This window comes from Lagenorhynchus albirostris, chromosome 11 (assembly GCF_949774975.1).
Source record: "Lagenorhynchus albirostris chromosome 11, mLagAlb1.1, whole genome shotgun sequence".
In the NCBI taxonomy this organism is placed as follows: Eukaryota; Metazoa; Chordata; class Mammalia; order Artiodactyla; family Delphinidae; genus Lagenorhynchus; species Lagenorhynchus albirostris.
The window spans coordinates 37932967-37951880 of NC_083105.1; positions in this window are offsets into that span (position 1 = coordinate 37932967).

Here is an 18914-nt window from a genome sequence, read left to right on the forward strand (position 1 = left end):
GTACAACTTCCATCTGAATGGCCTTGGACACTTTGTTCTTGAATTCATTGAGCAAGCACCGGGGTGGCTGTTGAAGGAGACTGATTAACATCTATAGGTCAAGTCATCTTACCTACATGATTATTAAGAGTCTATGCAGTGTATGCCCTTTGGTGAGGCGGTGTATATATGGGATACAATTACCTTCACACTCAGTGATTACCTAAAAGGTTCTCCTCTGCTGATCTCCCATTTACTCCTCCCCTAACGTCCCTGTTACTTATGCTCCAGTTATGTTCCTTCCATGTTCATCACTATTCAGTAAATCTTTTGAGACCATCTATTAATTGGTATATACAGACTTATGACGGTTTGACCTATGAGTTTTCAACTTCACGATGGTGCAAAAGCGATACACATTCAGTAAAAACTGTATTTCAGATTTTGAATTTTGATCTTTTGGGCTAGTAATATGCAGTATGATACTCTCTTGTGGTTCTGGGCCATGGCAGCTAGCCTCAGCTGCTGGTCAGCCACACGGGGGTAAACAACTGACACTTTTACAACCGTTCTATATCTATACAACCATTTTGGTTTTCACTTTCACCACAGTATTCAAGAAATTACATGAGATATTCAGCACTTTATTATAAAATAGGTTTTGTGTTAGATGATTTTTTCCCAGCTGTAGGCTAGTGTAAGTGTTCTGAGCACGTTTATAGTAGGCTAGGCTAAGCTATGATGTTTGGTAGGTTAAGTGTGTTAAAAGCATTTTCGACTTACAGTGCTTTCAACTTACAATGGGTTTATCAGGTTGTAACCCCATTGTAAGTTGAGGAAGATCTGTATCCATATATCTTGTCATTTCCATCACCAGCAAAGTGAAACACTAAATGTACTGCTCAAGCTTCTACCTGCTAGGAAGATCTCCCCCTGTCTTCCAGGAACCTAATTGAGTGGAGTTGTTATGTTATATTTTGTAGTTCTGACTGGTTGCAAATCTGTTTTCTTTCTTTTTTTTTTTTTAAGATTTTTTTTTTTTGATGTGGACCATTTTTAAAGTCTTTATTGAATTTGTTACAGTATTGCTTCTGTTTTATGTTTTGGTTTTTTGGCCCCAAGGAATGTGGGATCTTAGCTCCCCAACCAGGGATCGAACCTGCACCCCCTGCATAGGAGGGCAAAGTCTTAAGCACTGGACTGCTAGGGATGTCCCACAAATCTGTTTTCTTATGTAAACCACCCTTGGAAGTTTCCTTTCTCATACAGTTGTTTATAGAAACTCCCCATGAGGTCGCAATGCATATTGAGAGGGAGGTGGCAATGGGTGCTGCCTGCAGAATTTAGAGGGGCCTTTTTCTCAATGGTGGGGGGTGGGGTGCAAGATGTAGCAATTTATCTTTTACTCTGGAGGGAATATGTCACCATGACCTAGGCTACTGGCACTTTAGAAACTTCACCGAGATAGCAGGCCCCAGAATAATCCTGGAGATTACTTCCTAACTTCTGGTACATCGTGCGTCATGACAAGGCGTCTGAGAGATTTCTTGACTCTTGCCAACCAGACCTAAAAAGAATGTCATCAGTGTAGTAAACCCCAAACCCTATGGGTTGAAGAGATGCTTAAGATTCCTATAGAGAATTCCTGTGGTGAGGCATAAAATTAAAATAACTCTGCTAGGTACAATTTAAAAAAAAAAAAAAACCTGTTACCAGTAATATTTTTTATGGGTATAACTTCAGAGACAGACTGCAGGTTTTGAATTTATGTGAGTTACTATTTTAGGAAGATTCAAAATTGGGTGAAAAATTATTTTCATATCTAATAAGCAGATTTATAAAATAAAGCCAATGAATAAAAGTGATATCTAAGAATAGGATAGGAGTATTGCATAAAAAGAATAAATAATAATGTAAAATGGCAAGAGGTAACAAATAGAATCATAGGATAGAAGTTAGAAATTAAAAATAAATTTTAGAGAGATAACGAATATGAGGCAAAAGTACGGATAAGGGGCTTTCCTGGTGGCGCAGTGGTTGAGAGTCCACCTGCCGATGCAGGGGACACGGGTTCGTGCCCCGGTCCGGGAAGATCCCATATGCCGCGGAGCACCTGGGCCCGTGGGCCATGGCCGCTGGGCCTGCGTGTCCGGAGCCTGTGCTGCGCAACGGGAGAGGCCACAGCAGTGAGAGGCCCCCGTACTGCAAAAAAAAAAAAAAAAAAAAAGTACGGATAAGGCAGAGAAAAAAAAGCAATGATTATAAAGAATGCTAGTATAATCTACTTATGAGTTATTCTATCTATCATAATTATTTTTGTTTTTAAATTAGTAACTATGAAAGGGAAAATATCCCCAGTGGTAAAAGCATATATGACTGGTATAGAAGAAAAAAAACCATTTTGCTACAGTGCTGATACCAGAAAAATCATAGATTTTATTTGAAATTTAAATGTGCCCACTGTTCATCTTTATGTAGACATTTAAAACTCAAATATACTGATTCATTATTTTCATTTTCTTAGTTGCCATTGTTCTGAAAAAAATTTAAGTATTTCTCTTGAATAATTCAACGTCATTCTCTCCTAGTAAAGTTAGTCACCTTCATGCTACTGTTATAAATTAGAAAGATGTTTCTGGTTTTAAAATAGCTTTCTTTGCTTCAGCTGAAACATAATAAATACAAAAACATGTATTTTCCCCCAAATTTCTTCCAATTGAATGTTATTTAATAATTCTTTTAGTATTTAACATTCACATTTTATTACCTTTATTTTATGGCAATGTACATATAACAGACTTTTAAAAATCAGAATATATGTCTAGATTCTCTAATTTTGCTAAGTCTAAAAGTGTCAGCATTTCACATTCTTAATACTGCAATGCTGGAAGGGATTGAGAGAGAAGCATCATTAAAAGTTTGTATTAGGCATCCATGTAGTAGGATTGATACCATGTTGACTATAGTATGAAACATAAGTGCTCATTTTCATCTGGTAACATATAATCTAATTTATAAGCCGCTCCAAATCCCTCCTCACTTTATATACCTGTGAATAAAAAACTTTTTAATCTCATTTCATTATTTTATAATTTGTTTTGTATTTTATAACTTATAGTTCTAAGTATTTGTCAGCATAAGAGTTTAAATGACTAGCATTCTGTTCTTTGTTTTACTTTTAGATTTCAGCTCTGCCATTTTTTAAATTACAATTTTATTGAGATATAATTCACATACCATAAAATTCAGCTATTTAAAGTGTACAGTTCAGTAGTTTTTGGTATATTCACCACTATCTAATTTTAGAACATTTGGTCACTCCCGAAAGCAACCCCATAGCAATCATGACTTGTTCCTCCTTAACCTCAGTCCCTAGAAATCACTATCTACTTTTTGTCTCTATGGATTTTCCTATTCAATACATTTCATATAAATGGAATCATATATGTGGCCTTTTAATCTAGTTTCACTCACTAACAATGATATTTTCAAGATTCATCTATGCTGTAGCATGTATCAGTACTTTATTCTTTTAGGGAGGAATAGGACTGTAGGACTATACCACACTTTGTTTATCCATTTATCAGTTGATTGACATTTAGGTTGTTTCTACAGTTTGGCTACTATGAATAATGCTGCAGTAAGTATTAATAAGCAAGTTTTTGTGTTTTCAATTGTTTGGGGTATGTATATACCTAGGTAGGAGTGGAAATGCTGCTTCTTATTGTAACTCTATGTTTAACATTTTGAGAAAATGTGAAACTGTTTTCCAAAGTGGTTGTAGCATTTTACAGTCCCATCAGCAATGTATGAGGGTTCCTGTTCCGCCACACCCTAAGCATACTTGGTATTATTTGTCTGTTTTGTTTTAGCCCTCCAAGTGTGTGTGAAGTGGTACTTCATTGTAGTTTTAATTTGCATTTCCCTAATGAATGAATGGTGTTGTGCCTCTTCACATGTATCTTTTTTCTCTTTGGTTTATCGTCATTGGAGATAGGTCTATTAAAATCTTTTGCCCATTTAAAAATTAGATCATTTGTCTTTTTGTCGTTGAGTTGTAAGAGTCTTTTGTATATTCTGGATACAAGTCTCTTATCAGGTATATGATTTGCAAATTTTCTTCCCTTTTGCAAATATTTTCTTTCACTCTTTGGGTGGTCTTTTTACTTTACTGATGCTGTCTTTTGAAGCCAAAAGTTTTGTTTTGATGGAGATGAACTTATCCATTTTTTTCTTTTGTTGCTTGTGCTATTGGTGTCATATTTAAGAAACCATTGCCTAATCCAAAATCACAAAGATTTACTCTTATGTTTTCTTCTAAGAATTTGTATTTTTAGCTATTACATTTAGGTCTCTGATCCCTTTTGAGTTAATTTTCATATATGGTGTGAGGTAGAGGTTCAGTTTTATTCTTTTTTTTTTTTTAAATAAATGTATTTATTTATTTATTTGGCTACGTTGGGTCTTCATTGCTGCACACAGGCTTTTTCTAGTTGCAGCAAGCGTGGACTACTCTTCATTGTGGTGTGCAAGCTTCTCATTGCAGTGGCTTCTCTTGTTGAGGGGCACAGGCTCTAGGTGCACAGGCTTCAGTAGTTGTGGCTCACGGGCTCTAGAGCACAGGCTCAGTAGCACCAGGGAAGTACCAGTTTTATTCTTTTGCATGTGGATATCCAGTTTCACAGTGTTTTTTATCAAAAGACTATCCTAATTGTTAATGCCTACAACTAGCATTTCTATTTGCTTGTTATTCATCTATGAAATATATATATTTAACATAACAGTATAAATAAATATACTGAAAGTACACCGATCAATATAAATAAATTGCATTCTTCTTTGAAAAAAATGTTTTAAAATGACCCAGACTAAAAGCTTTATGAATGTCTTTACCTATCTTAGCGTGTACCTACTTTGCTTAGTGGAAACGTTATTTTCTCTTATCTATGTTTGTTGGCGACTTAGCACCATTCCTGAATCATTCTATTCTCTGTCTGTTTCCCTTGCCAACAAGATTATGGCCTAGATTTACCAAGAAAGGTGCTCATGTGGGAAACAAAATGCATTGCTCCTGGTCAACAGTGGGATGTATTTGAGCTTAATTGGATGTTTTTGCAGTAGCCTCTGAGAATTTCTCTGCAAATTATCTGCCTTGAAGCTTCAGGCAACTATAAACATACGTAGTGGATCCCTACATTTCCTGAAACTGCCTGAGTCGCAGAAAGCTAACAGCGAATCTGAAAGTTATGGTAGCTGTTCGTCACCTTTACTCTTCCAACATACACAGTGGTTTTCCAAGCTTCCAATTCTTTGTATTAAACCTCTTCCTTCTTGGACTATTTAGAGTAATTTTTGTGTTTCTTTTTGAAGTATAACTGATATATTTATGTTGGAGGATATGCCACACACATATTTTTAAGTACTATGGAATCAATATTATACCCACACATTTAAGAGGTTTTTTAAAAAAAAAACAAACCTTAACTATTTATTTATTTTATTTACTTTGGCCATGTTGGGTCTTCATTGCTGCCCATGGGCTTTCCCTAGTTGCAGCGAGCGGGGGCTACTCTTTGTTGCAGAGCGCAGAGGCTACTCTTCATTGCTGTGCATGGGCTTCTCACTGCGGTGCCTTCTCTTGTTGCGGACCATGGGCTCTAGGTCAGCAGGCTTCAGTAGTTGTGGCATGCGGGCTCAGTAGTTTTGGCTCAACAGCTCTAGAGCGCAGGCTCAGTAGTTGTGGTGCACGAGCTTAGTTGCTCCATGGCATGTGGGATCTTCTCGGACCAGGGATCGAACCCGTGTCCCCTGCATTGGCAGGTGGATTCTTAACCACTGCTCCACCAGGGAAGTCCCCTAAAACCTTAACGATTATAAAAGCTTTCTCATGCTGTCATCTTCCTTGCCTTGATGCTGCTGAAGCTTCGTCTGGGATATCTACAAAAGAGGGAAAGTTTTCCACTCATACTCCTTGCTGAAGTCACTGACTTAGTGCCTGTGGCATAATGGGCTCTGCTTTCTATCCCCTGAAAAACCATAGCCCACTGAATTTTATTCCTCTTTTCACCAGATGTCTCCTCATGGACAATATGTAGAACCTTCTCTGATTTCTTATGGGAGGACTGAGTCTTTGTGGGAGTGCATGGAGAGTGTCTCAGTTTCTATTTTTCACCTCGGAAAAAGAGTTCCCAGAGTGTTATTTTCTCTTCATTTTGTTTTCAGCCAATTGTCCAGTTCTTTCTTTTATAATACATTCTGGTAATACAACTACAACCGAGGTACGTAGATAATGGAGATTGATGGAGATGTTGATATCTATAAACACACGAGTAAAGGCTACATTTTCTGAGAACCAACTATGTTCTAGGTACTGTATGATGCATTTTACATTATAATATTTTTAGTGGATATTATGTTCAAGGCTATGCTAAGGAGTTTATAATCATTATTTTATTAATTCTATGAGGTAGGTACTATTATCATTTCCACTTTACTGATGAAAAAAACAGATTTTAAAAAGGTTAAATAATATCCCCACAATCATAGAGTTATTATGTAGCAAAAACTAGGTTTCAAACCCAGGTCTGTGTGGCCTTGAAGCCCATATATTTTAGATTAGTCAATTCTGTGACTTATATGTGTGCATATATTAAAGAAGTTTATACCTTCCTTCTTTATTATTCCAATCCATCCTCCATTACCATGGGGTGCTTGTTTGTTTCTTAAGCAACTAATACAGTCACCTCTTGTTCATGAATTTTCAGTGGTTCCCTACAACCTACACTCTTTAGTATGGCTCAAAAGCCATTTGGTGATTTGACCCCTTGAACCTACTGAGTCTTACTTCCCTTTCCTCCTCCAAACTGTATCTTATTCTAACATGTTTTCCCTCTGTGTGACACACTTACATGACTGGCAAACTCCTAATCATTCTTCAAGTCTTGTCTCCAAACATCACCTTCTCTGTGCAGGTTCTATTGATTCGCTTTCTTCAGGGAGACTTGGACAGAACTTCACCTCTACTCTCATTGCTTCTTGCATATTTGTGTGGGCAAAGTATACCTCTGTAATAGGTTTGTTGTGAAGATTAAATAAGATTATCCATGTAAAAGACTCAACAGAATGCCTAGCACACAGTAAATGCTCATCAAAATGTTAGTTATTATATTTGTATTTTTATTACTAAGCATTAGCCAAAAATATAAAATTAGAACATTGCAATTTTATTTAGTTTTTCTTAAAGCTTTCCATTTTTTATTGTTCTACCTTTTATATTGTAAATTCTTTTACATAGTGTTTGTGTTTCTGACCAGAGAAGATCCTGGGAATATTATAGGCAGGGCTTGTTGGCTAATAGTTCCCTGCTGCTAAGGGTGTCTAGTTGGTTATCAAACCAAATTTGAAAAAGTTCTTAGACCCCTATTTGAAAATAATTTGTTACGATGATGTACCTGTTGGTTTGTATTTAAATAGTGTGATGGGCTGGGAAGATTTGAAGTGAACCAGCTGAGCGTCTATGGTCATGGCAGAGAAGAAGCATAGTTTCAGTTGCTCAGCTCTTTGAAGGGAGGTGGTGCTAGGCCTACTTTCAGGGACAGCTTGATGGAACCACTCAAGCTCCTTGCCTGCTCTGTTGGCTGCCACCATGACATGCTGATAAAGATACCATCACTTGACTGAAAGGAAGAAGAGGATACAACAGGGACTCACAGACTGATAGGATATACCTACTCCTTCAGATAGGGGAGCTCATGCAGTGTGCCCTCAGTGAGAGCCAACAAAAAAGTGGTCTAATGTTCTTAAACTGAAAGTAAGTAGGTATATGCGACTGTGTCATGTCTTTCATCCTAAAGCATAAAAGAACTTGACACAGACATGGAGTCAGGTTTACAAGCTGAGTAATAACATACTTAGGCATTACTAATGCACTATCTTTTTAATCTTTATAACCACAATTCTTAACAATATTTTTGTCCCAATCAGACATTGGAGGAAGATACAAGGAGAGATGAGGACAAAAGGAGGGGGGGAGGGAGACATAGAGAAAGGAAGAAGGAAAGAGGGAGGAAGAAAGAAAGGAAGGAAAGGAGGGAAGGAGGAAGTAAAAAAAATGAAAGGAAAGTTAAGGAAAGGAAGCAAAAGGAAGGGATGGTTGGAGGTGACATTTCTCCCTTTTACTGACTACACCACACCCTGCTTCATTTTCCTGTTGCCTCTACCTCTGGATTGTTTTCTGCTAAAAAGTGTTTTTTCTCCTTATCTTTTAACATTATGCCACCCTGCAACAGCCAGTTTCTTTTGTAACCCTTCTTTTATACTCAGAGCTGTTATGGCAGACATAACTAGAGCTTCCCTGGATAGACAAGAAGAAAATATATCCTCGTAAAGTCAGGAACGCCCATGTGACTTGCTTAGGTCCATTAAATGTGAGCAGCAGTAATGAGTGCCTCTTTATCTTCTTTTGGATAGAAGCATTTCCGAGTGGAGAGCAAATGTTCATGCTCTCCTTCCCTGCCAAGGCAAATGTGGAAGCATCATGCAGATCCTTGTGCCACCATGATACACACAGCTTTCTGGCTAAACCAAGTTCATATATATAACACAAATAAACAGTAAACGTTATTTTAAGCAACTAAGATTTTGGCATTGTTTACTGCTGCAACATAACCTTTAATATTTTGAATAATACAAACATACCTTTTCATTATACACATGGATCTGAAAAAGACATCAGTCCTCTCAGTCCAATAAAAGGTCCCATTATATTAATTTGACCACAGATAAAGGGAACTTCCTAGACATATATTTCTTTTTCATAAAGTTGATCAGTTGGGCTATACATGTCATTAGGTACACTGAGTTTCAGCCTGACCTCACAGTATTATTGGTCTGTCTCTCAGTATCTTGGCAGAAATTCTTTATCAACTTCTATACTTGTGAGTGAAAAAGACGGTTGCATGCCCCCATTAAAGCAATAATATAGAAAAATCTCTGGCTTACAATGGATGGCTACCACACGTAGAATAGCCACTCTTTCTATCTATTTTAACTTTTATCCTGATAAAAGACAGATTCTTATGACTAAAAGAATTCTTTCTTAGTCCAGCACCCTTCTTACAAATAAGTTTTTTGGTTCATTGTATTCCTAATTATACACAGTTCTAGCCTAGCTCCTCAGGTCTGACATAGTCGAGCGTTCCTTTGGTTTCTGTTTCATAGTACTAAAAGTTAGCTGTAGTTACTCACAGATTTTAAGAAATGTAGGAGTCTGGGTCATTCTGGTTTCCTTTTTCTTGCTGCAGGAAAATCAGAGATGTGCAAGGAGCGGAACTGTTTCATTATTTCCTAGGGATGTGTCTATAGTTCTAAACTAAACACATCAGCCTGACAACAATAATTACTTTCCTGGAGAGGAAACCCTCAAAAACCTTAGCGTTCTTCATTTATTTATTTGTTGAACAAATATTTACTTTATGATGATAGGAGTTCAGGTAGTTTTCCAAGTACTGGGGGCCCTGCCATCATGGGGATACCAAATAATATACAAAAAACCAAATGAACTAGAAAATGTTGGATAAACAATTATTGGACTAGGCAGTGCCTGGGGTGGGTCACTTTAGATTGGGTGGTCAGCAAAGACTCCTTACTTAATTAGTGTGATTTAGCACTTATTACTGGGCTCTTCCAGGTGAGTACACACTTGGAAGCAAAACAAAAACAAAAATAGTAGAAGACAGAAAACTGCCCTCCAAGATATTAGTGAATTGGGGAAGAACTATGACCAAATTGACTCCAGAGAACCTGTTCAGCTCCTGTTTTACTACTCACACCATACCCCCTTCCAACAGTCAGGCCTGATCCAAATCTGGTCACATCAGTTTCTATCAGAATAAGATGGGGGGGGGCGGGGTTTAATGTGGTGAATCACACTGCAATCTGACTCTGCCTTTGGCTCTGAGCGATGCCCCAGGCATGGAGAACGTGTAAAGCCAATTCATTTCAGATCTGAAAATATCATCAATATTATATTCACTAAACATGCTCATTTTTATCACAGTGCTTTTACTGACAGATATGAAAAGGCAAATGATCCTAATCAGAACCAAATTTTTAAAAGAGTCAATGAAAAAAAGTTCAAGTGCCTTGGAGTGCCAAAGATATCTTGTTCTGTGTTGACAGCAAATGAAACAGTCATTTAGAAAAACTAACAGTGTGTGGATTAAGTGGTCAACAAGACTTAATGCACAGTGGATTTGAGTCTTTCATTGGCATATAGGAGGGCAGTTATTGAGTCTCAGCGCATGGAAAGTTAAGAAGTCTCCCTCTGAACTTTTCGCGCATGCTAATGCAGAGGATGACTCTCCAAAAGCTAGGCAATCATTTAGCTGACACCTACAAACTGATGGAAAAAAGGAAAAGGTAGCCACAATTTATTTAGTGCTTTTGGTGGCTACTCATCCCTGTTGCCCTCACATATCCAGCTGGAATATTTCACCAGGGCATCAACCTCTGCCCTTATATACACTCTTCAGTTATGACTCTTCAGGTCATTCTGCAGCATTTACTGGGACATAGACATGGAGGCTCCATGGCTGTGGTTATAGTTTATCAGTTCAGGAGAGTAGTGTGTATATTCCCATAAGACAAGTAAACACAAACTCATAAAAGGTTAAAAGTGCATATTTACAGAATCCCTTTCTACAGGCAAATTTAAGAGATGGAGAATTCTGTGCTGTAACCATATTCGAATTATACATGCACAACCTCTTTGATAAAATAAAAAGGATAGAAAAGAAAGGACAAAGAAAGAAAGTAAACAAAGGATTCTATCATCTTGCCTCTGATATTTTTTAAAGCTTTTTATATGGTAAGATCAGCAAAGAAAAGATAATGTCAATACTGGAAGGAGATGAAGGGAAGAACCAAACGCTGGAACACAGGTTGAGAGCCTCTGTGGCATACCCCCTTAGGCTAGGACATAAATTAATCCATTCCCCAAGGGTTGCTTCACAAGAGCAGACGGTCTATTAAGGCAAGGCTGAGAGACTGTCTTATTTATTGTGTGGGTTTTTGTTGTTTCTTTTTGTAACTAAAGCATAATGGACTTTTTTTCTCCTATATTTTCATTTGCACCAAGGTTATAAAAGTGATCTGAATTGTATATTAGCCATTTTACATCCTCATGAAATCTCTCAATATGACGCTTTTGAAAGTGAATGATTATGCGAGGTATGTTTAGAATAGCAAAGTTGTACTGGGAAATGTGAATTGCATTTTTGACATTTATCCATAAATTAATTACTCAAGTATTCATGCATAACGGGAAATTGTTGAATTTTTTCATATGTTAATTATTGACCAAGATCGTATTAATATTTAGATATACATCATTCCGGCATTATTTTCTTATATGGAGTATATCTCCAGAAATAAAATATGAGTCTCTAGGGTAATTGAAAAGCCACTACATTTTACAATTATCAGATAAAGTCTAAGGTGATAAATATTGCTTTTAAAACACCTGGGAAACTATAATTTCTAAAAATAAATTGTAAACTAAGCATGATTTTATTTTGCAGGGCTTTGAAGCTATAAATCAATTTATGCTTGCCTCTCTATTCATTTAACCTATGGTTCCCTCGCTTTCCTATTTCCAAGGAACTCATTCAAGTATCCCAGGAAGTGATAATAATAACCCCTCTGTATCTCGCAGCGGCTACTATGAAGATAAATGGAATAATATATGTGAGCATGCTTTGGGATACTTGAATGAGTATATATACTGATTTGAAAGAATACATAAATTAAAAAGTGGCTATGGGCTTCCCTGGTGGCGCAGTGGTTGAGAGTCCACCTGCCGATGCAGGGGACACGGGTTCGTGCCCCGGTCCGGGAAGATCCCACATGCCGTGGAGCGGCTGGGCCCGTGAGCCATGGCTGCTGAGCCTGCACGTCCGGAGCCTGTGCTCCGCAACGGGAGAGGCCACAACAGTGAGAGGCCCGCGTACCGCAAAAAAAAAAAAAAAAAAAGTGGCTAATATTGATTTTTATTGAGGAACTATAGAATGAACATTTAATAAGATTTTTATACTTTAATTCAGATAAAATTTCATAAATATATTCAACATATTTCAATAAAAGAATCAGTGATTTAACACATCCTCTGATTCAGGTGATTCAGAATAAATGCTATTGATTTCCACTTGACTTTGTTATTTCTGATCACTCTAGTAAGTCCTCATGTGCAAGCACTCACTAGCACATTTTCTGGTCTGTTGAGCCTAGATTCAGAAACACACCCATATCCTCCTACCCTGTGTTACAACTCTAAACAGTTAAATCAGAGGCTATCTAGAGTTAACAAATTATATTCTTCACATTAAATTTTAAAAGCCATTGTGTTATCTTCAATCTTAATTGTGCTATTTTTAATCCACCATTTTACTCACAAATAGAGAAGAGTAATGATGTAAGTTATCAGAAAAAACAGATAATCCATTGATCTTTCCAGCAGAATAAACAGTTGTGTGCAATGGGGACAGTTGTGAGGATTGTAAAAATGTGGCTGTAACTGGGTTGAATTTATTCTTCTATGGCTTTAGTATATTATTGAAGGGGAGTCCCAGCTGGGCTCTCCACGCCCCCTCCCTGTGAAATTTTGGCTATTCATGGTCTCAAGGTCATCAACAGTCAGAAAATGAATGCAGATTAATATAGGGAATTGAATTTAATTCTCATTACTCTGGAGAAATAGCACTGGGAATGGATGCTATACTTGCTTGTCTAATAGATCCTTCTTCTGTGTCCCCAAGGCACCTTGCCTTCAAAAATATTTTCACTTGGGCAAATAAATAAGCCAGACTATGACATATATCCTTTAAAAGACCGAAGCATGGACTGTGCACTTTAACCCTCAGCATCTAGAGTAGTGGCTGGGGTGGAGTGAATGTAATATAAAATATATGAAGAATGAATAAAAAAATATTCATTAGCCATTTTAGATCTCAATTTGGAAAAATGTTACTCTTTTATTCTGACATCAGATAAAATTAGAAAAAGAGGCTTGGAAAGGAACTTGGGAGAAAGTGATGGAATTCAAATAGTCCTTTAAAACATAGATTGCTTTCTTGGGGAAGGGGAAATACCTTATTAGGCTATTCAGTTACACATATATAAAGCAAGCACTCTGCCTCCTGTATTTTGTTCTTGAGGGAAACTGGTGCAATTATTTGGACCTTTTTAATCAGAACTCTCCTTGTTCTTTCCTTTGCCCAAAATGTCTTTCTCTCTTTCTGTTTTGTTTTGAATGTTTACAGCAAGATGCCCTGCACTGGCAAAGTATTTGCCTTTGTAAAGATTGTGTGTTCTTCTTTGGGAAGTTACTTATGAAATAAAAAGAGCTGAGTCTTGGTCTTATAAGATGATGAAATCTGACCTTTAACTATGAATTAAATGATGGGCCATTTGTAGGGAATCTATATATCGCAAACACTGGTCAGGCCCCAGGAAAGGCTACTTCACATCGCTTGCCCTGTGTCTTCAAAACAAAGGCAACTGCTGTTAGTAGGTGTGGAGGTTTATGTGTTGTACTGCTGCTGAAGTTTGAGACAGACTACACTTCCAAGCACAGGGATGATTCGAGTGGGAAAAGATAGAAGGCAACTAACTTGTTGAATTCACTCTCTTAGGTATGCAGTAGAATCTTGCCTAACAAAGTACCATTTCCCAGTTGTACTGAATGTCCATTTTCTTGCTTCCTGTTCCAATTCATAGTTTCTGAGGTACTTTCATATTGTGCAATAGTTGTGACAGTCACTAATGGAGGCTGAAAAACATTTTACAATATAAAACAATTCATATTTCTCTTAAATTTGAGTATAGGTCAGTCTATACCTACACTGTCAATATGGTAGCCACTAGCCAAAGTGGCCATTGAACACTTGAAATGAGGCTGTTCCAAAATGCTATAGGTGTAAACACTGGATTTCAAAGAGTTGACAAAATAATGTATTATATCGTAAGAATCTTTTATATTGATTATTTGTTAAAATAACATTGTTTTTGGGTATGTTAGTTAAAACATTATTAAAATTAATTTCATCTTTTATTTTTACTTTTTAAATTGTGACAAGTAGAAAATTCGTAATGACATATGTGCTCACATTATATTTCTATTGGACAGTGCTGGTCTAGACCTAATATGTGTGAAGTGTAATACCAAACCCTCACATAGACACCTAGTAGGACACTAAACTCTAGAAAGCAGAATAGTAGTATTTGCTACAACTACTAGTGTAAAAATGTTTAGTAAGATTTAATAGAAATTTCAAAAAGTGGTTAAAATTTTCTATTTTATTTAGTTAAAAGACTAAAAATAAAATACATTATTGAAATTAGTAATTTCAAGGGCGAGTTCATGAAATAGCCCTAAATGTGTTGCTAAAGAAGAAATATGTACATTCAACAATATGGCCAAACACCCAGAATAATTATTCATGCTATGGGGAATTCCCCGGTGGTCCAGTGGTTAGGACTCTGTGCTATCACTGCCGAGGGCCTGGTTTCAATTCCTGGTTGGGGAACTAAAATCCCACAAACTGCATAATGTGGCCAAAAAAAAAAAAAAAAATTTATCTGTGCTATATATTCTACTTTGAACTGCAAAAAAAAAAAAAAAAAGCCTTCAGCTATATCAGTATAGTGGAAAATTTTTTTAAGATATTTGGTGGAATAAATACCAAATCCCACCTTATCACCATTTTCAGACTCACTGTGGAAATGTCTACTACATGCTTTTAAAACAAGATACACTAGAGGAGTTAAGGAAAACAACAAGGTTCTCAAATAAAACCTGAATGATGAAACCACACCCTAAACACAAGGAATGCTGAGTAAAGGGAAGGCTTGAAGATCTTTCTCTGTTTGGGGAAAGATTTGTGGAATTTCTGTATTTCACATGTTATCCAAATATTATACCAAACCATTATCTTGTTAAATAAAGTTAATTAGTCCATACATTGCCCCAGAAAGCCCAAATTCTTAAGAATTTGTCTTAAGCACAGAATTTTTCTATCTTCTTTGACCAATTCCATAATAGGTCTGAGAATCTCATGGGATGTGTATGAGTATGGAATTGTATCTTTGAAATAGTATAAAATTTTTATACTGTTGTGATGGGAATTTGAGGTTTCAATGTTTATTAATATTTTTAGAATCTGTCTAATTTTATATAGTTGATGCTCAAAATTGTGTGTATATGCTGCACAAAATTAATTGCAGAAAATGTTCATCATGTATTAAAAATCTCCATTTGGCTTGGTATAAATAATTGGATAAAGTATCAAAAATATTAAAACAATCTTTAAATAACCAACAGTAAAATAGCAAACTGTGGTCTTTGACAGAAAATGAAATCAATTTTGAATTTGTGCTATCTGCTGTTGTTTGATATGAACTTTTGCTTGACATTGATAATGTTAACAAATACTTATAAAGGTAAACAAAACTAATTTAGATACTTTAATTTTTGACCATTTAAAATACACTATTTCAAAATTTAGAGAAAATGATTTTTCTAATTTAAAAAACTTTGTGTAAAATATGCAACAAAATTGAATTTCTAATAAAATGAAGAAATTAAGAAAATTTAAAATATTTGCATAACTATTATAAAGGAGAAGATTCGTAGACAACTAATACTGAAACTAAGTTCTATAGATACTGTTTTCTGGCTATTATAAATTCAAGGTATGGTCTTGATGGAATAGAGCTGAGCAAACTGTGCAAGGCATATATCACTACCTTACATTTTCCTTATAATATCCTAGCAATGAAACAACTCAAAGAAACATGTATGGTTATAGATGGTGCAGTATGAAATGGGAAAAATCTTGATATAAGTAATATAAAATTATATTAATATAATTAAATTAAGTATTTTTGAAATAGTTTCAGTGAAATGTTAATTTTTCAAGTCTTACCACCATTACAAATATTTGAACATGAAACTTTATAGACTAATTCCAAGTACTGCATTATAACTTTATAAACAGTTCCAGATAAATTTTTCCAAATTGAAGTTTTTAAAGCAAATAAACATGTTTTAAGCACTGTAATATTCAGCAAAGGTCTAATATGGCAATATTGTCAATAGAATACAAATTATGTGAAAACCTTGATTATAACAGTGTAATGAGTAATTTTGCTGAGGGCTAAAAAATTAAATTATATGAAATAAATATATAATTTATAATTTGCTTTGCTTTATTACTCATCCAAATACTTTACTCTTTTCAATAGACTAACGAGTATGTGACGTAATATTTGAATTTGTTCATTTTTGGAATTTTGCTGACCTTCGGTAATAAACATTACCAAAGCCTAATAGATATTTTTCAATGTGTTTATTATGAAGTGATATTTGTCAAAGTAGAAGGGAAGAATATATTTCATTTAATAGCCTGTAGTCATAATTTATAAGTTTCAAATATTTAGTCTTATTGTATATGGACCTACATTTGTAATGTTTTCCAAGTTCAGACTTGCTCTGAAGGAAGTAGACATTTCTATTTTACTAATCAGAGTATCAAAGTATAATTTTCTAAAAGTTAAAAATATAACTCACAGAAACATACAGTAAGCTCAAGTCAAAAACATTAGTGAGGGATTAAGCCAAATGTTAAGCTGGTTCAATGGAGTATAAGAAAGAACAAAGTATGTACTACAGAGAGAAAAAAAAAATGCTGAAATGACATTGCTAAATTAAATACAAAACTGTTTAATAGACTCCAGGACCATAAAATGTAACCTTTTGGGTTACCTTTTCTATCAGACAGAAATCATTTGTGTCTCAAATGGACAAAAATCATTTACAGTTTAACAGTCTTCTAAAGCTTAACATTTAACTACATGGAGTGTGGAACTTTGTCAGTAGTAAATAGTTAATCAGACAAAACCGAATCCTCTTAGAGAATTAGATAAGCCTTGAGCAGACCTGTTTAATGGTACTAAAGTATGTCATGGAAAGGACGTGCAGTCATTCTTTTGCATCCCAAGTTTTGGATACTTTCTCTTAGTAAGGGAAAAGAAACAAAAGCTGGGAAATTCAGTCTTGAGAGGGACTTCTTCTCTAACTGGAGCTTGGGCAGTGAGCCAGGAGGCTGATGAATAGAGACAGACTCAAAAACATGCCATGTGGTAAGAGGAAATTGGCCCCGGCCATTTAGCGGCAGGTCTGAAACCAGGCCAGGAGGTGCCCGATGACTGCGACTCTTCAGGGATGGGCCTGGACTGGCACGCTCCAAAAGCAACCTTATTTTGTTGTAATTATAATTTATTCTGTATTTTCAAATCCTTTTTTTATCTTCCGCCTTCAGTAAAATCCAGCCAAGTGGTAGCTTCATATTTAGCTGTGTTGTGGGAACTTAAAGAGAGAGTCTCTTTGTTGTTTGGGTGAAGTATTCATATTAGGCATAGAGAAAATGGGGAAGGCCAGTGTTTTTCCTCATGCTGAAGCCAGAACAGTGATAGTAGCAGTGGCTCAAGGGAATGTGACCAGAAAGAGAAATTACTCACCATTGAAATTGTTGGTTATTCAAAAAGGAGGAGCTATGTTGATCAAATGTGGCCAATACCAGTGGCAAGAGAAGATCAGGCCATATGAAATACCTGGGCAGGTATGTATCAGAAATACTTGGAAGGGGGTCTTGGAAAAAATTAGCTTTTTCCTTTGGACAAATGAAACAGGTTCCAGAGCACCTGTGCTTGTTGAATTGTAGTACAGTGATTACAGGTATCAACTCTAGAGTTATATTGCCTGGGTTCAAATCCTAATTCCACCTCTTAATAGCTATATCAAGTTGATATTATCTAGCTTCTTTATGTCTCAGTTTCCTCATCAGTGAAATAGGTATAAAGCATACCTACCACACAGGATTGTTATGAGAACTAAATTAATATCTTTCTATCCGAAAATAGTTAAAATGGTACCCATCATATTGTATGTATTTTGGTAATTTTTCTCCTGGAATAAGCTCTATTCTTGCCTTCCTTCATTCACTTTTGAACTTTAGAAGTAGTATCCTGCAAACCGATATATTTCCCTTTTTAGTTGTGTACAGAATTTTGGAAAGCAAGAGGAAGAGAGATGCCATCTTTCCTTGCCTTTGGAGATGCCTTCAGCAGAAGTAGTAGCAGTAGTGTCACATAGTCTCTTCTATGGGAGTGGGAGTGTGGCTCCCAGGTTCCCACTCATCTGCAGTAACAGCAGGGACATAGCCTCCATCAGAGTAGTGGCAAGGCTGGGCTTCAGGGCAGGAATGGTGCCAGCTCTGGATCAATGGATAAAGCACTGTACTCTTTGGTTCACCCAGCTTTTCCAACAATTTTGTAACTAATTCTGCATTAAATCCCTTTACACTTGAAATATCTAGAGTGGTTTCTGTATTCCTGACTGATGGACACATCTATTATTGTGTCCATTATTATATTATATAATATATATTATATTATTTCCATTATTAATATCAATTATAGTATTAATATTATTATTAATATCCTCTGGAATATTATCTATAAACCAAAAAGTCTAACAATATAACCTTTTTACCCACCTTTTCCAATCTACTACTCTAGTCCTTTTTTCCACAGACTTCTTCCTTGAACCAGAGCATATATAGTGAATGATGAATAGTTATATGAACTGGTGTATCATTTAAATACATCACTGTAGGTTTATATCACTGATCAATGGCATAGTGGGTAGAGAGATTTATTTCATTTGACACCAGTCTAAGAAAGATCATATTATTTTGGAGAATGAACTTTGAACAATTAGAAACAATTAGTAAAATCAGTAACAGGAGAGTTCTTATGTCCCATATAAGGCATACTGTGTGATTAACCTGTAATACTTTATCTTTCTCCAGCTCTCTACT